Consider the following 12420-nt stretch of genomic DNA (forward strand, 5'->3'; position numbering starts at 1 on the left):
CTCATTTCCATTTCAAAAACACCCCATCCCGCTCCACACACACACACACGCATGCACGCACGCACGCACGCACGCACGCACGCAGACACACACACACACACACACACACACACACACACACACACACACACACACACACACACACACACACACACACACACACACACACACACACACACACACACAGCATTTGAACTGACTTCTTCAAAAGGGTAAAAGAAAGATGCTGACCATAGCAAGACTGAAAAATGTCATAGATCGATCGCCTACTTTGTATTTTAAGGATGTTCGTATGCCGCTTAATGACATTTTTTGTAACATCAAAGTGTGACCTCTGATTAGCATTAGTTAGAAGAAAAAATGTTTTAAAATACTCCAGATCTCTAGCTTCCTGATTCTGCATTCATACCAAGTATATTGGTCTCCTTAGAAACCAGCCAGTATTATTTTAAACAAAAAAGGTTTGTGGCTGGGAGGCCAAAGATACACTTCCCTATACGAAACTCTAAAAAGTGCTACGTTTACAATTATCCCTTCAAAATCAGTGTATCTCTGCTAGTGTTAGCGCCACACTGAAAAACCATGGCCTTACTTTGTATTAAATGACTTCAAGTGAGATCAGATTAATCCAGGTTGATATCAAGGCGGTTATAGCTAGGTACAAAGTAATTAGCTGCGGTTATCCCAAAAAAACAGAAACAAAGGTTTTGGTTGCGCAACAGCCTAGGTACAGCAAAGAGTAGCAGCAGTAGCCAGTATTTGTTGCTGATTACTTCTAAGTACAGCAATACAGAGTCACACACCTCATATTAATTGTGGTACAGACCGTATGGGCGTAACCCGTCTTGGCACTGCCGCTAACCTATAAGGAACGTAGACAACAGCCAGGTCTTCTCAAACTGCCTCGCGAGGGCACAAGACTGCCTTTGGGATTTACAGCAACAAAGAAGAGACGCTGTGCAAACGAGTCAGCTAGCTTCACATCTATCATCACCCGCACAAATTTAAGCAATGACTTCTGCGGTGTGTTGCCAATACAAACAAGTCAAAAAGCAACGCGCACATTTAAAAAATGGTTTTAAGGCAAATCTGAAGCTAGTCGGCCAAGGCTAAGCAGCCACACGTCGATGTTTCAGCTGATTTGGGTGGTGAGAATGGTTCACGGGCTCCATGGGGTCTGCGTTCCATCTAAGGTTGGATATAAAATGAATGCTCCTATACAGTCCCACCACAACACTCCTCATTATCTCACCCTGATGTTAAAACCAAGGGCCACCCCAGGCAGCGCTATGGGGTTTCATGATTGTTTAGTGACCCCCCCAGGACAGGTGGGGGTGCCGATAGTTTCACTAATCAGGGGCCAAACTGCGTAGAGTAGAACTGGGGAGGTCGCGGACAAACCCTATGGCCTTCTCTTAAACCACACCCTTATGGTCAGGAGAACAGCGCCGTGGATGTGTGTCAAAAGCATGCGCCCTGACCATGGTGAATACCCGGTCGAATATCATCGATCAAACACCAGTCAGATTAATGCCGACCTCCACATCTTACTCTTCGTCCGAGGTACAACTCCACCCATGTGCACTGGACCAAGATTGACAACAAAGCATTGAGAGGCTGGTTAAAAAGACAGGGCCCTGGGGGTGCCCTAGCAGCTCACCAGGCAGAGCGCGTACCATATAGGCTCAGTCCTAAACACAGCGACCCGGGTTCGAGTCCTGCCCGTGGTCATTTGCTGAATGTCCTCCCCTCCATCTCCCATACCTTCCTCTCTATCTCACTCTATAATAAGGCATTAAAATGAAAAAAAAAGACAGGGCCCTGAGACAAAACCATTAATAGCCATAGTCCTATTAGCATCGACAAGAGAAATGGCCATTCCAAAATGTTGTATTATACAGAAGTTTGAGGGGCCAAAACGTCTGCAGAAAAAGAAGTTGGTTCTATTGGTTCATAACTTGGGACATACCGTTACCATGATACCGGATCCTTTCAATCCTTCCAGTGGGATACATTTTGGACCGGGTGTCTCAGCCATCTTTCATCCTCAAACTACCTGTAGCATGAGCTCTTTTCCCTAGGTACCACTTCGTCAACAACAAGACTAGCTGACGAGAGCCGTTCCGATGAGTGTCCAACCAGACGGCGAGTTTAAAGGGGGGGGGGGGGGGGGGGGGGGACTCCCCCGCCGGTATGACATGAGGCAGCCATTGAGTCATAAACACAGAGCACTGCCTTACTGATGGAGGTGGGGCCGATTGACTTCATTAAGGGACGGAAAAAACGACGAAAAAAAAGGTATTAGCAACATGCTGAAATCTTTATTCTGATCATATTAGCATGGAGGCACTCACACACACACACACACACACACACACACACACACACACACACACACACACACACACACACACACACACACACACACACACACACACACACACACACACACACACACAAATACGCACACACAAACACACACCATCGAGCAAGGCTAGACTGGTCATTCACTTAATAAAAAAAAAATGTATAAGTAGCTGCTTAAATCAGTTTTAATTTGACAGGACGCCGTTAAAAGTCTGACCCTCATTACACACATGCGCACGCCCGCACACACATACACAGACACGCGCACACGCCGAAACACGCATACACACGCACAGGCCGGCACATGTGTGCACACATGCAGAAATGCATGCCCAGAGTGAGGACAAAGACTACTTTGAAAACTTACTCAGCCACCAGATGTTTCAGCCAGACCCCAGACTGCTATACTAATGGGGGTGTGTGGAGGTGTGTGTGTGTGTGTGTGTGTGTGTGTGTGTGTGTGTGTGTGTGTGTGTGTGTGTGTGTGTGTGTGTGTGTGTGTGTGTGTGTGTGTCTTTCAATCTGTAAAAGCGTGCTGTGTATACGCCAGGGATCTCATAGGCTGGTTCTAGAAGCCGGCGAAAAAAAAAAAAACTGCCTTCTACAACAGGTAGGCCAGTCGTTATAAACTAAACCTTAAAAGACTGGCACTCACGTGGCATAAGATAAACACGCATAACCCACATGCACGCAAACACATGGCTTTAATCACACAAAAAGCAGCATTATGAAATATTGTTGCAAAACATTTTACTAATCGCAGTATGGCAAATGCGCCCATATAAGCTAGTTAACTTAGATCTCACAATGCTGTTTCTTAAGTGGCTTAACATTAACAAACACACGCACACAAACACACTGAAACGGTACTTGTTGGTAATCAGCGTGGATGCGGGTGTGCATGTTTAGCCGCACTTACACTTGTGTTCGAATGCACTGCTGGGGAGAAGGCTACCTAAAGTGACATGGGCAAATTGTGAAAGCACACCATTATCGCTAGTCTTTTTTTGCTTGTTTGTTTTGTTTCTGTTAGATACGCAAAACAAAGCGCAGGAACGCGGATGGCATGACATTCAAATACACACACCGGGTATTTTTGAAAGGAAACCGTATAAATTTCCGCCAGCAGTGTTTTGGGGTATCAGGTCGCGTGCTAAATCATGAGCGCATTAACGGAAGAGTACAGTGTGAGCGATCCAGTGACAGATGTGCACAGACCAAAGGAGAGATTTTAGGCTGCCTTGCATGACAGGGCACACACACACACACACACACACACACACACACACACACACACACACACACACACACACACACACACACACACACACACACACACACACAAACACAGAATTGATGAGTCATAAAAAAGGGACAGTTTGGAGTACTTTGCCATTGACAGTAAAGATAGCTACAACAAAACCACCGAAAAAATAACCTGCTGATTCAAGTTTGGTTGGGGGATTCCCTGCATCTGGAAATTTGTAAAAAGATTCTTGAAAACACCTTGATTCCGGATACCGAAACTGAAATGTTTGTGATTTGACATGAGAGGAAGAAGGCTGAATTATGTCGTTAGCAAACTGTAGCGCCATCAAGGGGGTCTTTGAAGTGTTTAGTAAACTTAATCCCAATGCATCCTTCCACTGATTTCCTATTTTGACATGGCAACAGACAGCGCACGGGTTTGCCTTTGAAGAAAGTGTTTCATAACGTCAAGGAACTTTCTACAAAGTTGGACTCAAAACCCAGTCCAACTTCAGTTCTACTGTACTGTTTTTAAAGTTAAAAGCAAGCAAAAAAAACTGTTGGAGCAAGGTTGGGTACGGGGGGGGAGTATAGACAGGCGGGGTGGAGAGTGAGAAGGCCTACTCTGGGATATGATTACCGAATAGGGGACTGAGGGCGTACTGTGTATAAAATAAAAAATAAAAAAAACAGACACATCAAGCGCAGGCAGTGGCGGTGATGGAATCAGAAACGGCGTCTATCGCTGTGGAAAAACCATCATCCAGCGATGGCCTCGACCCAGCATTGGCAGCGGACTGTCTAGAATCTTCAAAAACCCAACTGCCTTTTCCTGTGTGGTCCACGCTCTTGGGTTTTCAGTTTTTTTTCAGGGTCAAATAAAACGTTTTCTGTTACTCCGAGATGCGTGTTTAAGTTAGATTTACGGGAGATTATCTAAGAGAATGTTACTGGCTGAATGTTGGAAATGGAGCTCGATAATAAAGTTTGATGTCTGGAGGAAATAAGGTAGGTATTCATGGCCCATCCAATTGAAGAAAAAATGTCATTATCTGTGTGTGTGTGTGTGGGTGTCTATAAATAGGAAATGTAAGCACAGCGATTCCACACCCATTCAAAATAAATCGTATTTTCCAAGATTTCATAATGTTCTAATCTCAAATATTATTCAAGATGTCATCGTTACCGAAGTCAGAGAATAATTTGAACAAACATTTTTACATACGAAATGAAACCCATGTCAACAGGTGTTTACAATGTACTAACAGGTAACCGTCACGCTTACTGCAGCATATTTCAGTTGAGTCACAGCTAAGTCAAAGCAGGCATACTTTCAAAGGGAATTCATGTTTAATTTAACTCCCATTCCATCCTATGTTTGTGAGTCCATGCCAGAGAATAGTCCACAGTGTGGACACTCAGCGTAAAAAAAATATTAGCCATCTAGGAAGAAAGTTTGCAAAGTTTAAAATACATATATTTTAAAAGTAAAGAAGTATATGCCAATGTGAGCCCTAACAAGACACTGTACCCTAATCAAAGATACATTTTTTTTACTGCATTTCCCCTGAACAGTCGACAAGGGGAGAACGCTCCGGAATCTCTGCATCGCTCATCGAATGATAAAATCCATCATAAGCGTTAAATCGTAAAAGCCCAGAAACACAACAAAAGAGGAGCGGATAGTTCTAGAAAAACAACATTTGTGTCCCTGGGACATCAATAAAACCTGCGGCCCCTAATAACAAAGGAAGTGCCAGGGCTGGACCTGCTAACCAAGATTGCCGGCGGGCCCGCAATGAGATGTTGTCCGTTAAACAAACTGCCCATGACGAATGGATGCTTTCCTTCATCTTAACCGCAGACCTCGCTAAGGATGGCTGGCTGATACCCTTTATGCTATCCTTCGCTTCTTATTGGGAGAAAACAGCGATGTGGTGTTAGGGACCGTCTGTAAATTAGAGCGTAAGCGAGACACATCATCGTTCAGGGGAGGTGTTATGTTGAGTAAAACTCTTGAGATAAAGGAAGAGAGGCTTCATAACTATGGCTTTAAAGGACGGTAAAAAATGGTAAACAGGAAATAGTGGACAGGGATGATATGATGAAGTGACTGACTATAGACATGAGGCTAGCGTTTAGAAAGTGGATAATAATGCTACAGAAAGCCGGCATGATCAGCACACAATCAGTTGCTAAATAAAAAAAAATCTTCAAAAAATAAGAACTATCACACAAGCAGAAAAAAGACAACAATAAGCACAATATGCAAATAAACAATTGTCAATATTCTTCAACTCTACCCTTTACATGGAGATAAGCTGATTTTTCAGATGAGAAAAGGGACCATCTGTGTATCATGTACAAAATTACATATTTTTCTAAGATGAATTTGCATCGGCCACAACATCACCCTGCTCTCTTGACAACTCTGAAAAACAAACACTGATTTTTGTAGAGACTACACCCATACATTCTGCACTTTATGTTTTAATATTAAATTGCCAGAATCTCCTTTCAAAGTTTTAGGATTAAAAAGGTAATTCACAGGGCCAACTTCAAAGATAATATTCAATAAACCCAAGTTGAATGTTTTCCACATTCAAACACTTGTTTGGGTGTGATCAAATCCTACGAAATCAGAAAACAGGCAGACAGGTTCAACTAGTTATGGGAGAAAAGGGCACAATGTTCCCTGTGATTCACAGTGATTAAGACTTTAACCAATTCATCTTTATCTTCATCTCTTGAAAACTACCACACCTAGATTAGTTCAAACTGATAGACTGTAAAACACCATCATTAAAGATTAAACACCATCATAAAAGATTAAAAGTGCAGTGCGTAACATTATAAACCAAACCCATGACTCACAAGCTACCTATCAGACCACATTTTCCAAACACGATCAACAAACCTTGCATAAAAAGGCTGCATGGTATTCCACTGAGGTCGGACGGGACCTTCGTCATAAGTTTCCATTTTCTAAGCGGGCCGGTTATCTCCGGAACGAGGCTGTGATCCGCTAAGAGCTTATCTCCAAACAAGGCCAGCACCGGAGAGGAGAAGAACCAGCGGCAGGGCCAGGCTGCGCTAGGTCCAATCTGGAGTTAGCTCTGCGCTGCGCCGCTGGCTAGCATGAGACGGGGTTGCTTGTCACTCACTGTTTGGAAAGGATTTGGGCGGGAAAAAGTGATATCTTTAACCTGCATCTAGACATTTTCTATTCTGTACCTCGCCTTCTCTCCTTTCCTTGTGCTGGCATTTGAACACATTTTTGATGCGACTACTAAAAAAAAAATTCTGATAGAAAAAGTGTATTTATTAAATGTTTGTGGAATCATTTTATTTAAATCTATGTCTATCTATATAGAGATATATCATAAACAAAACATAAAAACATTTTATGGATGAATATTGCAAGATATTTATCCAATGTGTTAATGTACTTTTTACTTTAGTTAATCATCAATTTTATATTTATACTTTTTTTTAATTGCCATGTCCTCCTAACATTTATTTTTAATTTATTTGGTCAAAATTGGTTTCCATGCATATAAGCCAGACATAAAATGTATTACTAAAACACCATGTAAATGTATTTATGTAAAGTTCACTTATAAGATAGACGATATGATACAAAATTCATCAAAGGTCAACTTCCCTTTGGATTTTTAATCTTTATCAGTAAATTGAGTGTTCGTCTTGTTGAGCAAAATAATCTCATACCAATCTTTTTGAAATACAACTCTCTTTTTTTCTGTCTCAAGTCTCCCTTCAATTTTGATTGGGTGAGCAAACGGGACCAACCAACTTAAAGCGAATTGAAAGTGACTTCAATACAACCTGTTTACACTGCCTTCTCCCCACATCTCTCCCTCTCTCGCCTTACACAGAAGTACCTCTGCTCCTAAAACAAGCAGGGAGCCCAGAGACTGGCGGCCCCGCTAAACCTCGACACTTGTTCCTCATAATGCCTTACAGAGCCGTAAACCATCAATAAAACACAAGATATACGTTTCCACCAATTGAACAGGACGGTTCTGACATGGCTAGCCCCATGTTGCTTTTCCCCTCGCTCTCTCTCTTCCCGTCTCTCACTGTCTCTCTCTAGGTCTCTCGATCCATCGCTCCCTCTCTCCACCCCACGTCTGTCCAAAAGTTTTTTCTCCCTCTGTATTTCCAATTCAGAAACTTCACATGTTGCGGCCATATGAGAGGGCCAGGGCACTCTCTCTTCCGCACACAGAAACCCACTGTAGGATGGACACGCACACACACACGCAAACAAACGCGTGCTCACGCACACACATGCACATCTTGTCTTTAGGAAGTCGTCAACTGGCTGTGCCGTTTAACAGCGGCGTAGAACGAGGTTGTAATGCACAGAAACACAAACAAAGGAAAGGAAGGGGGAAGAAGTAAGAGAGCTATCTAGTATGGAGGGTGGATCGCTGCGATGCTTTCAGGGGAACTTTGCTCCGAGTTGCTGAATGTTTAAAAAGGGAGACGGATCACGTGCAGTTGGGATTCTTCCATCGGACCGGGGGGTAAGAAGCGATCGGCTCAGTGCGATAAGTAGTTCACTTTTGTCAGGGTCCATCGTGGCTGTAATAGACGGTTATACACGTTGTAAAAAGGTTTCAGAGAATGAGGAGAGTGCGGGGGGAAGGAGAGGGCCGGCGGGTGTATATTGTAGGTTTTCCTTCTCTCCTGAAAATACTTTAAGTTTAAATTAAGAACATTGCCTGCTTCGCCTGACACGGATGCTACCAGGGAGAAGTAGATGATCTGGTTTTTAAGAGGTCTATGAAAGAAATCCACACACGCACAGATAAACACACACACACACACACACACCCCACACACACACACACACACACACACACCGGAATAAGATTAATTAAAATGATTAAAAAACGACATTCCAGAGTTGGGCCTTAAACAATATTATAAGCCAACATGTCATTTTAAGAGACATCGAACACACCCTGAAGAAAGTTCAGAAACTTCCCACATCTTGTGAATAATATAATAAACACATTTCAATTCCCCATGCCAACAATCAACGAGATTCATAGGTACTTGTTCGGGCCATCGCTAAACGTGTCACTTGAGAAGGTCCACGGTCTGCAAAACCATTCCTTTGAAAGTGGTTTGCTAGAGATCCCTATACTTTTCTTTGGTCTTGCATTAAGCATGACACTAGACAGAAAGTATTGGCCATCACAGTTTCATAACCATACTCTCCCATCAATAACTGTCCAGATAGAAGTAACATGACTTCAGAGCAAGCACTGAATGCGCAGCGGAGGTCCCTCTGTGCGTCATTTGTTCAATTTAGAAATGGAAATAACTTTGGACCAAAACAGCAACAGTTAGTCGCTCAGCGTGTCCCACCAACAGCGAACCACAACTCGCAGCCCAGTGAAAGTTTGGAAGTTTTGCAAAAGTTTTAAAAAGCATTCAGAAAAAAATGTGTCAAGTGAAAATGTTGTATACAAACATACACTACTTTTGACTAATAATTGAATTTTACGTAGAAATTATCATATTCAATTTCACATTATAATCTCTTTATTTGATAGTAACACACAATAGTAACAACGACAAACACTTAACACACATAACTGTGCCACAAGATACCATCTTATCACACATCACAAATGACCATATCATAACTACAGATTGACTACGGGGTTTTGCCTCAAGGTATACTACTACTACTAATACTACTGTGTAGTCCTCACTCCCTTCTTAAGTCTCCAACAGATTATCTTTAACCGATCCCATAGACAGCTCCCATAAACATTGTGCTTATTATCATTTTATGACCTTTATTATATTATGTTTAGCCCTTAAAGAACTACTCATCGACTCTGAGCACCTACAGGTTGTCTTACTGAATTCATAGGCCTATAATAATTCTCTCCACACAAGTACTAAAAACGAATTACTGGACCAAGTGCTGGAGATCTTTAAATCACAAATTTGAAAAATCCTCATAATTCTTGCCACAGAACAGTATGGGTTAACCCAAGAATAATTAAATACATAAAATATAAAGAAACTTCTTTACGAGTCTGAGAAAGAATAAATATAGACCCTAAGTTTATTTGAGAATTGCATGGCCTCTCTGCTTTGGAAGAGTTGCCAATTCAACTCTTCCTCTTTTTTTCTCTCTCTCTCTCTCCAGGATAATTTAAGTTATCTGTGAAATAAAAGTGGGCACTTAAACAGTTCGATGGGTTCAGAGTTATAGAAACGCCGGGGCTATCTAAAAGGCGTCCTTTGCAATCTGTGTGGCTCTTTTGTGCTGCCTCCACATACCCTGGTCTCCGCAGCGAGTTGTCATGCCTACCCGCTCTTATCTCAAAGGAACATCGCAGTTACTTACGAACGGGGGAAACTTTTTTTTTCACCACCCCCCAAGTTCAGGGGAAAAGCAGTTCAAGATTCCCCGACATCAACCGGTGTTACCAGCTCCCACTTTACTACCCTAGGTTTTAACTTTAGTTAGTAGTTGTGAAGTTGTTTTGAAGTGGGACTCTGTGTCGCATCCACCACGCCGCCGCACTCCGAAACTTCGTATAACAATGAAGGAGTTGAGGAGGAAAAGCGCGATATCCGCTGCGATCTCCCCCCCCCCCCCCCCCACCCCCGCCCCGTTCAGAGACAACACTCTTTCATCTGGGCCACACACTTTCTCACAGTCCCCCGGTGGATCAACACAAACAGCCCGCTATCAAACTCACTTTAAAACGGTTCACCATGAGCACCTCTCTCTTGTTCGTGCGTCACACGGAGGACGATAGGACGTCCACGTCTGAACTTGAGTATCAACTCTGACTTCGGGATTAAGTCCGAATAAACAAGCAAACAACGAAAGAAAACACATAACACAATCTAACTCGCGAATAACCGCGTTACTTATAGAAAGTCACTCCCGGGAGGGGGTCCACGGTTTCAAACTTCATCAATCCACATCTCAGGACCTCACTAACGGAAATCAATGAAAGTAGATAAGCAGATAAACAACACAAACAAAAAAAAACGAAAAACTAACCTTGTAGCGACAAAGTCACAACACGTCCCCTGTGTCCTCCACGGGCATCACAATGGAGGCGGTAGCCAGCTATCCCGTCCGCAGGAGCCCTTATTTGTATTTGTGAAGCGTGTGTCTGACCCAACCAAATCTAAATGCCATGTGAATTCAAAGCGGTGCCACACACTTTTCCTCTCCCCTCTCTCCCTCTCTCTCATTCAGCAAATCTTCCTTCCCCTACCGCCACTCTGAGGCCGTTATAGTTACATAAGACCAGTGCACACAAACTAAAAACTACCAGTACTACAACAAGCTGATTCATCCCTGTAGCGTGGGGGGGCTGCAGTCAGTGTGTTACCCGTTAAATTACTTGTTGATACCCAGCGTTTATTTTTCGTCAGCCCACCGCGCGCACACACACACACACACACACACACACACACACACACACACACACACACACACACACACACACACACACACACACACACACACACACACACACACACACACACACACACACACACACACACACACACACACACACACACACACACACACACACACGCATCCGCCAGCCAGCCAGCCACCCCGTACAACGTGCGGTCTCGGCCGGGCGTCCACGCTACGATCTCGGCTTCTAGAAGCGCCACTGCAGCACCCAATAGGCGGTTGTGGTGTATTTGTTGTGTTTAGTGTGCTGCCGCTTACCTGTTGATCAGACCAGCATTAGCCCTGTGTCTCTGTGTTTGTCTCTCTCTCTCTCTCTGAGCAGCCTGTTAAGATGGTGGCTGGATGGTTTTGCTGGCTGGCTGCTTCGTCTCTCTTTGTGGGCTTTTTTTTTGTTTGTTGATGATGTCGATTCGGGGTGACTGTTTCTTGGCTTGTCTGTTGGGTCTGAGAAGGGGGGGAAGAGAGGTAGAGTTAAGGCTCCACGGCAGCGTATCAAACTAGGCTAATACCGACTGTTTAGTGGGTGATTTGGCTCTGAAACTACGCAATTCCGATGTGGTAACGATGGCAATGTTAAGCGGCTCTGCGCCGGGATTTTGCTGGTCACGCCAAAGCAGGGCAGAGCGGCTAGGTTGTGTGTTTTTCAGACTAGTGTTATCGCCTAGCTGTGACAGGACCTTTCTGCTCGTCTGTCTGTAGGCTAGCTGTGGGCATTACGTCAGAAGAGGAAGACACAGCGGCGCTATTAATATCAAGAAGCCTTGATGGGAGAAAGCGCCACCCCGAAGACACGCTCTTAAAGGGGAAACTCCGCTCAGCGGAGATCTCGACCCGCGATAACAACGTGTTACAAAGTTAGTGCAGGAGCACTGATTGTGGACGGTTTAGGATGCAGTGGGCGGTTGTAGCAAAGTAATAACTTTATAGAGTGGTTATATGCAAAGTGTGAATCGCATGTTGGCGCTTGTGTGTTTGAAATACTTGATTGCCCTTGCTGTTTTCTTCAATATATATTTTAGTATAATAAACTATTCTTATCTATACAAAAATCTAGATTTAGTTTTTAAATGCAGTTATATATATTTGATGGTTTAAATGATGCCGACTTCACGAGGGCAGGATACAGCATTCTGCTGAAATGTTCTCAATAAATGAAAAGTGAGCATCACAGCTTTAGTAAATTCTAAGTAACAAAAAAAGTTTTTAAAAAAAACTTAAACTTATTATTAAATGCTATACTAGCCTTTAGATAGATTGTTGGACAGGTAGATAGATAGAGACAGAGTGATAGATAGATAGATAGATAG

The 12420-nt window shown here is 43.3% G+C and overlaps 1 protein-coding gene across 2 annotated transcripts in view; it reads right to left on the reverse strand.

Moving 5' to 3' along the window:
* trps1 (trichorhinophalangeal syndrome I) overlaps positions 1-12002 on the reverse strand; it is a 112475-nt gene extending 100473 nt beyond the window's left edge. Inside the window, exon 1 of one of the 2 annotated variants that reach the window (XM_030348088.1) lies at positions 11372-12002. The gene's annotated coding sequence lies outside the window, so the exon portion shown is untranslated. Of the gene's footprint in view, positions 1-10681; positions 11201-11371 lie in introns of those variants that run through there. The other variant, XM_030348089.1, reaches the window with a different exon arrangement.
* Between the last annotated feature and the right edge of the window lie 418 nt (positions 12003-12420).

The sequence above is a fragment of the Gadus morhua genome, chromosome 22, assembly GCF_902167405.1.
Source record: "Gadus morhua chromosome 22, gadMor3.0, whole genome shotgun sequence".
Lineage (NCBI taxonomy): Eukaryota > Metazoa > Chordata > Actinopteri > Gadiformes > Gadidae > Gadus > Gadus morhua.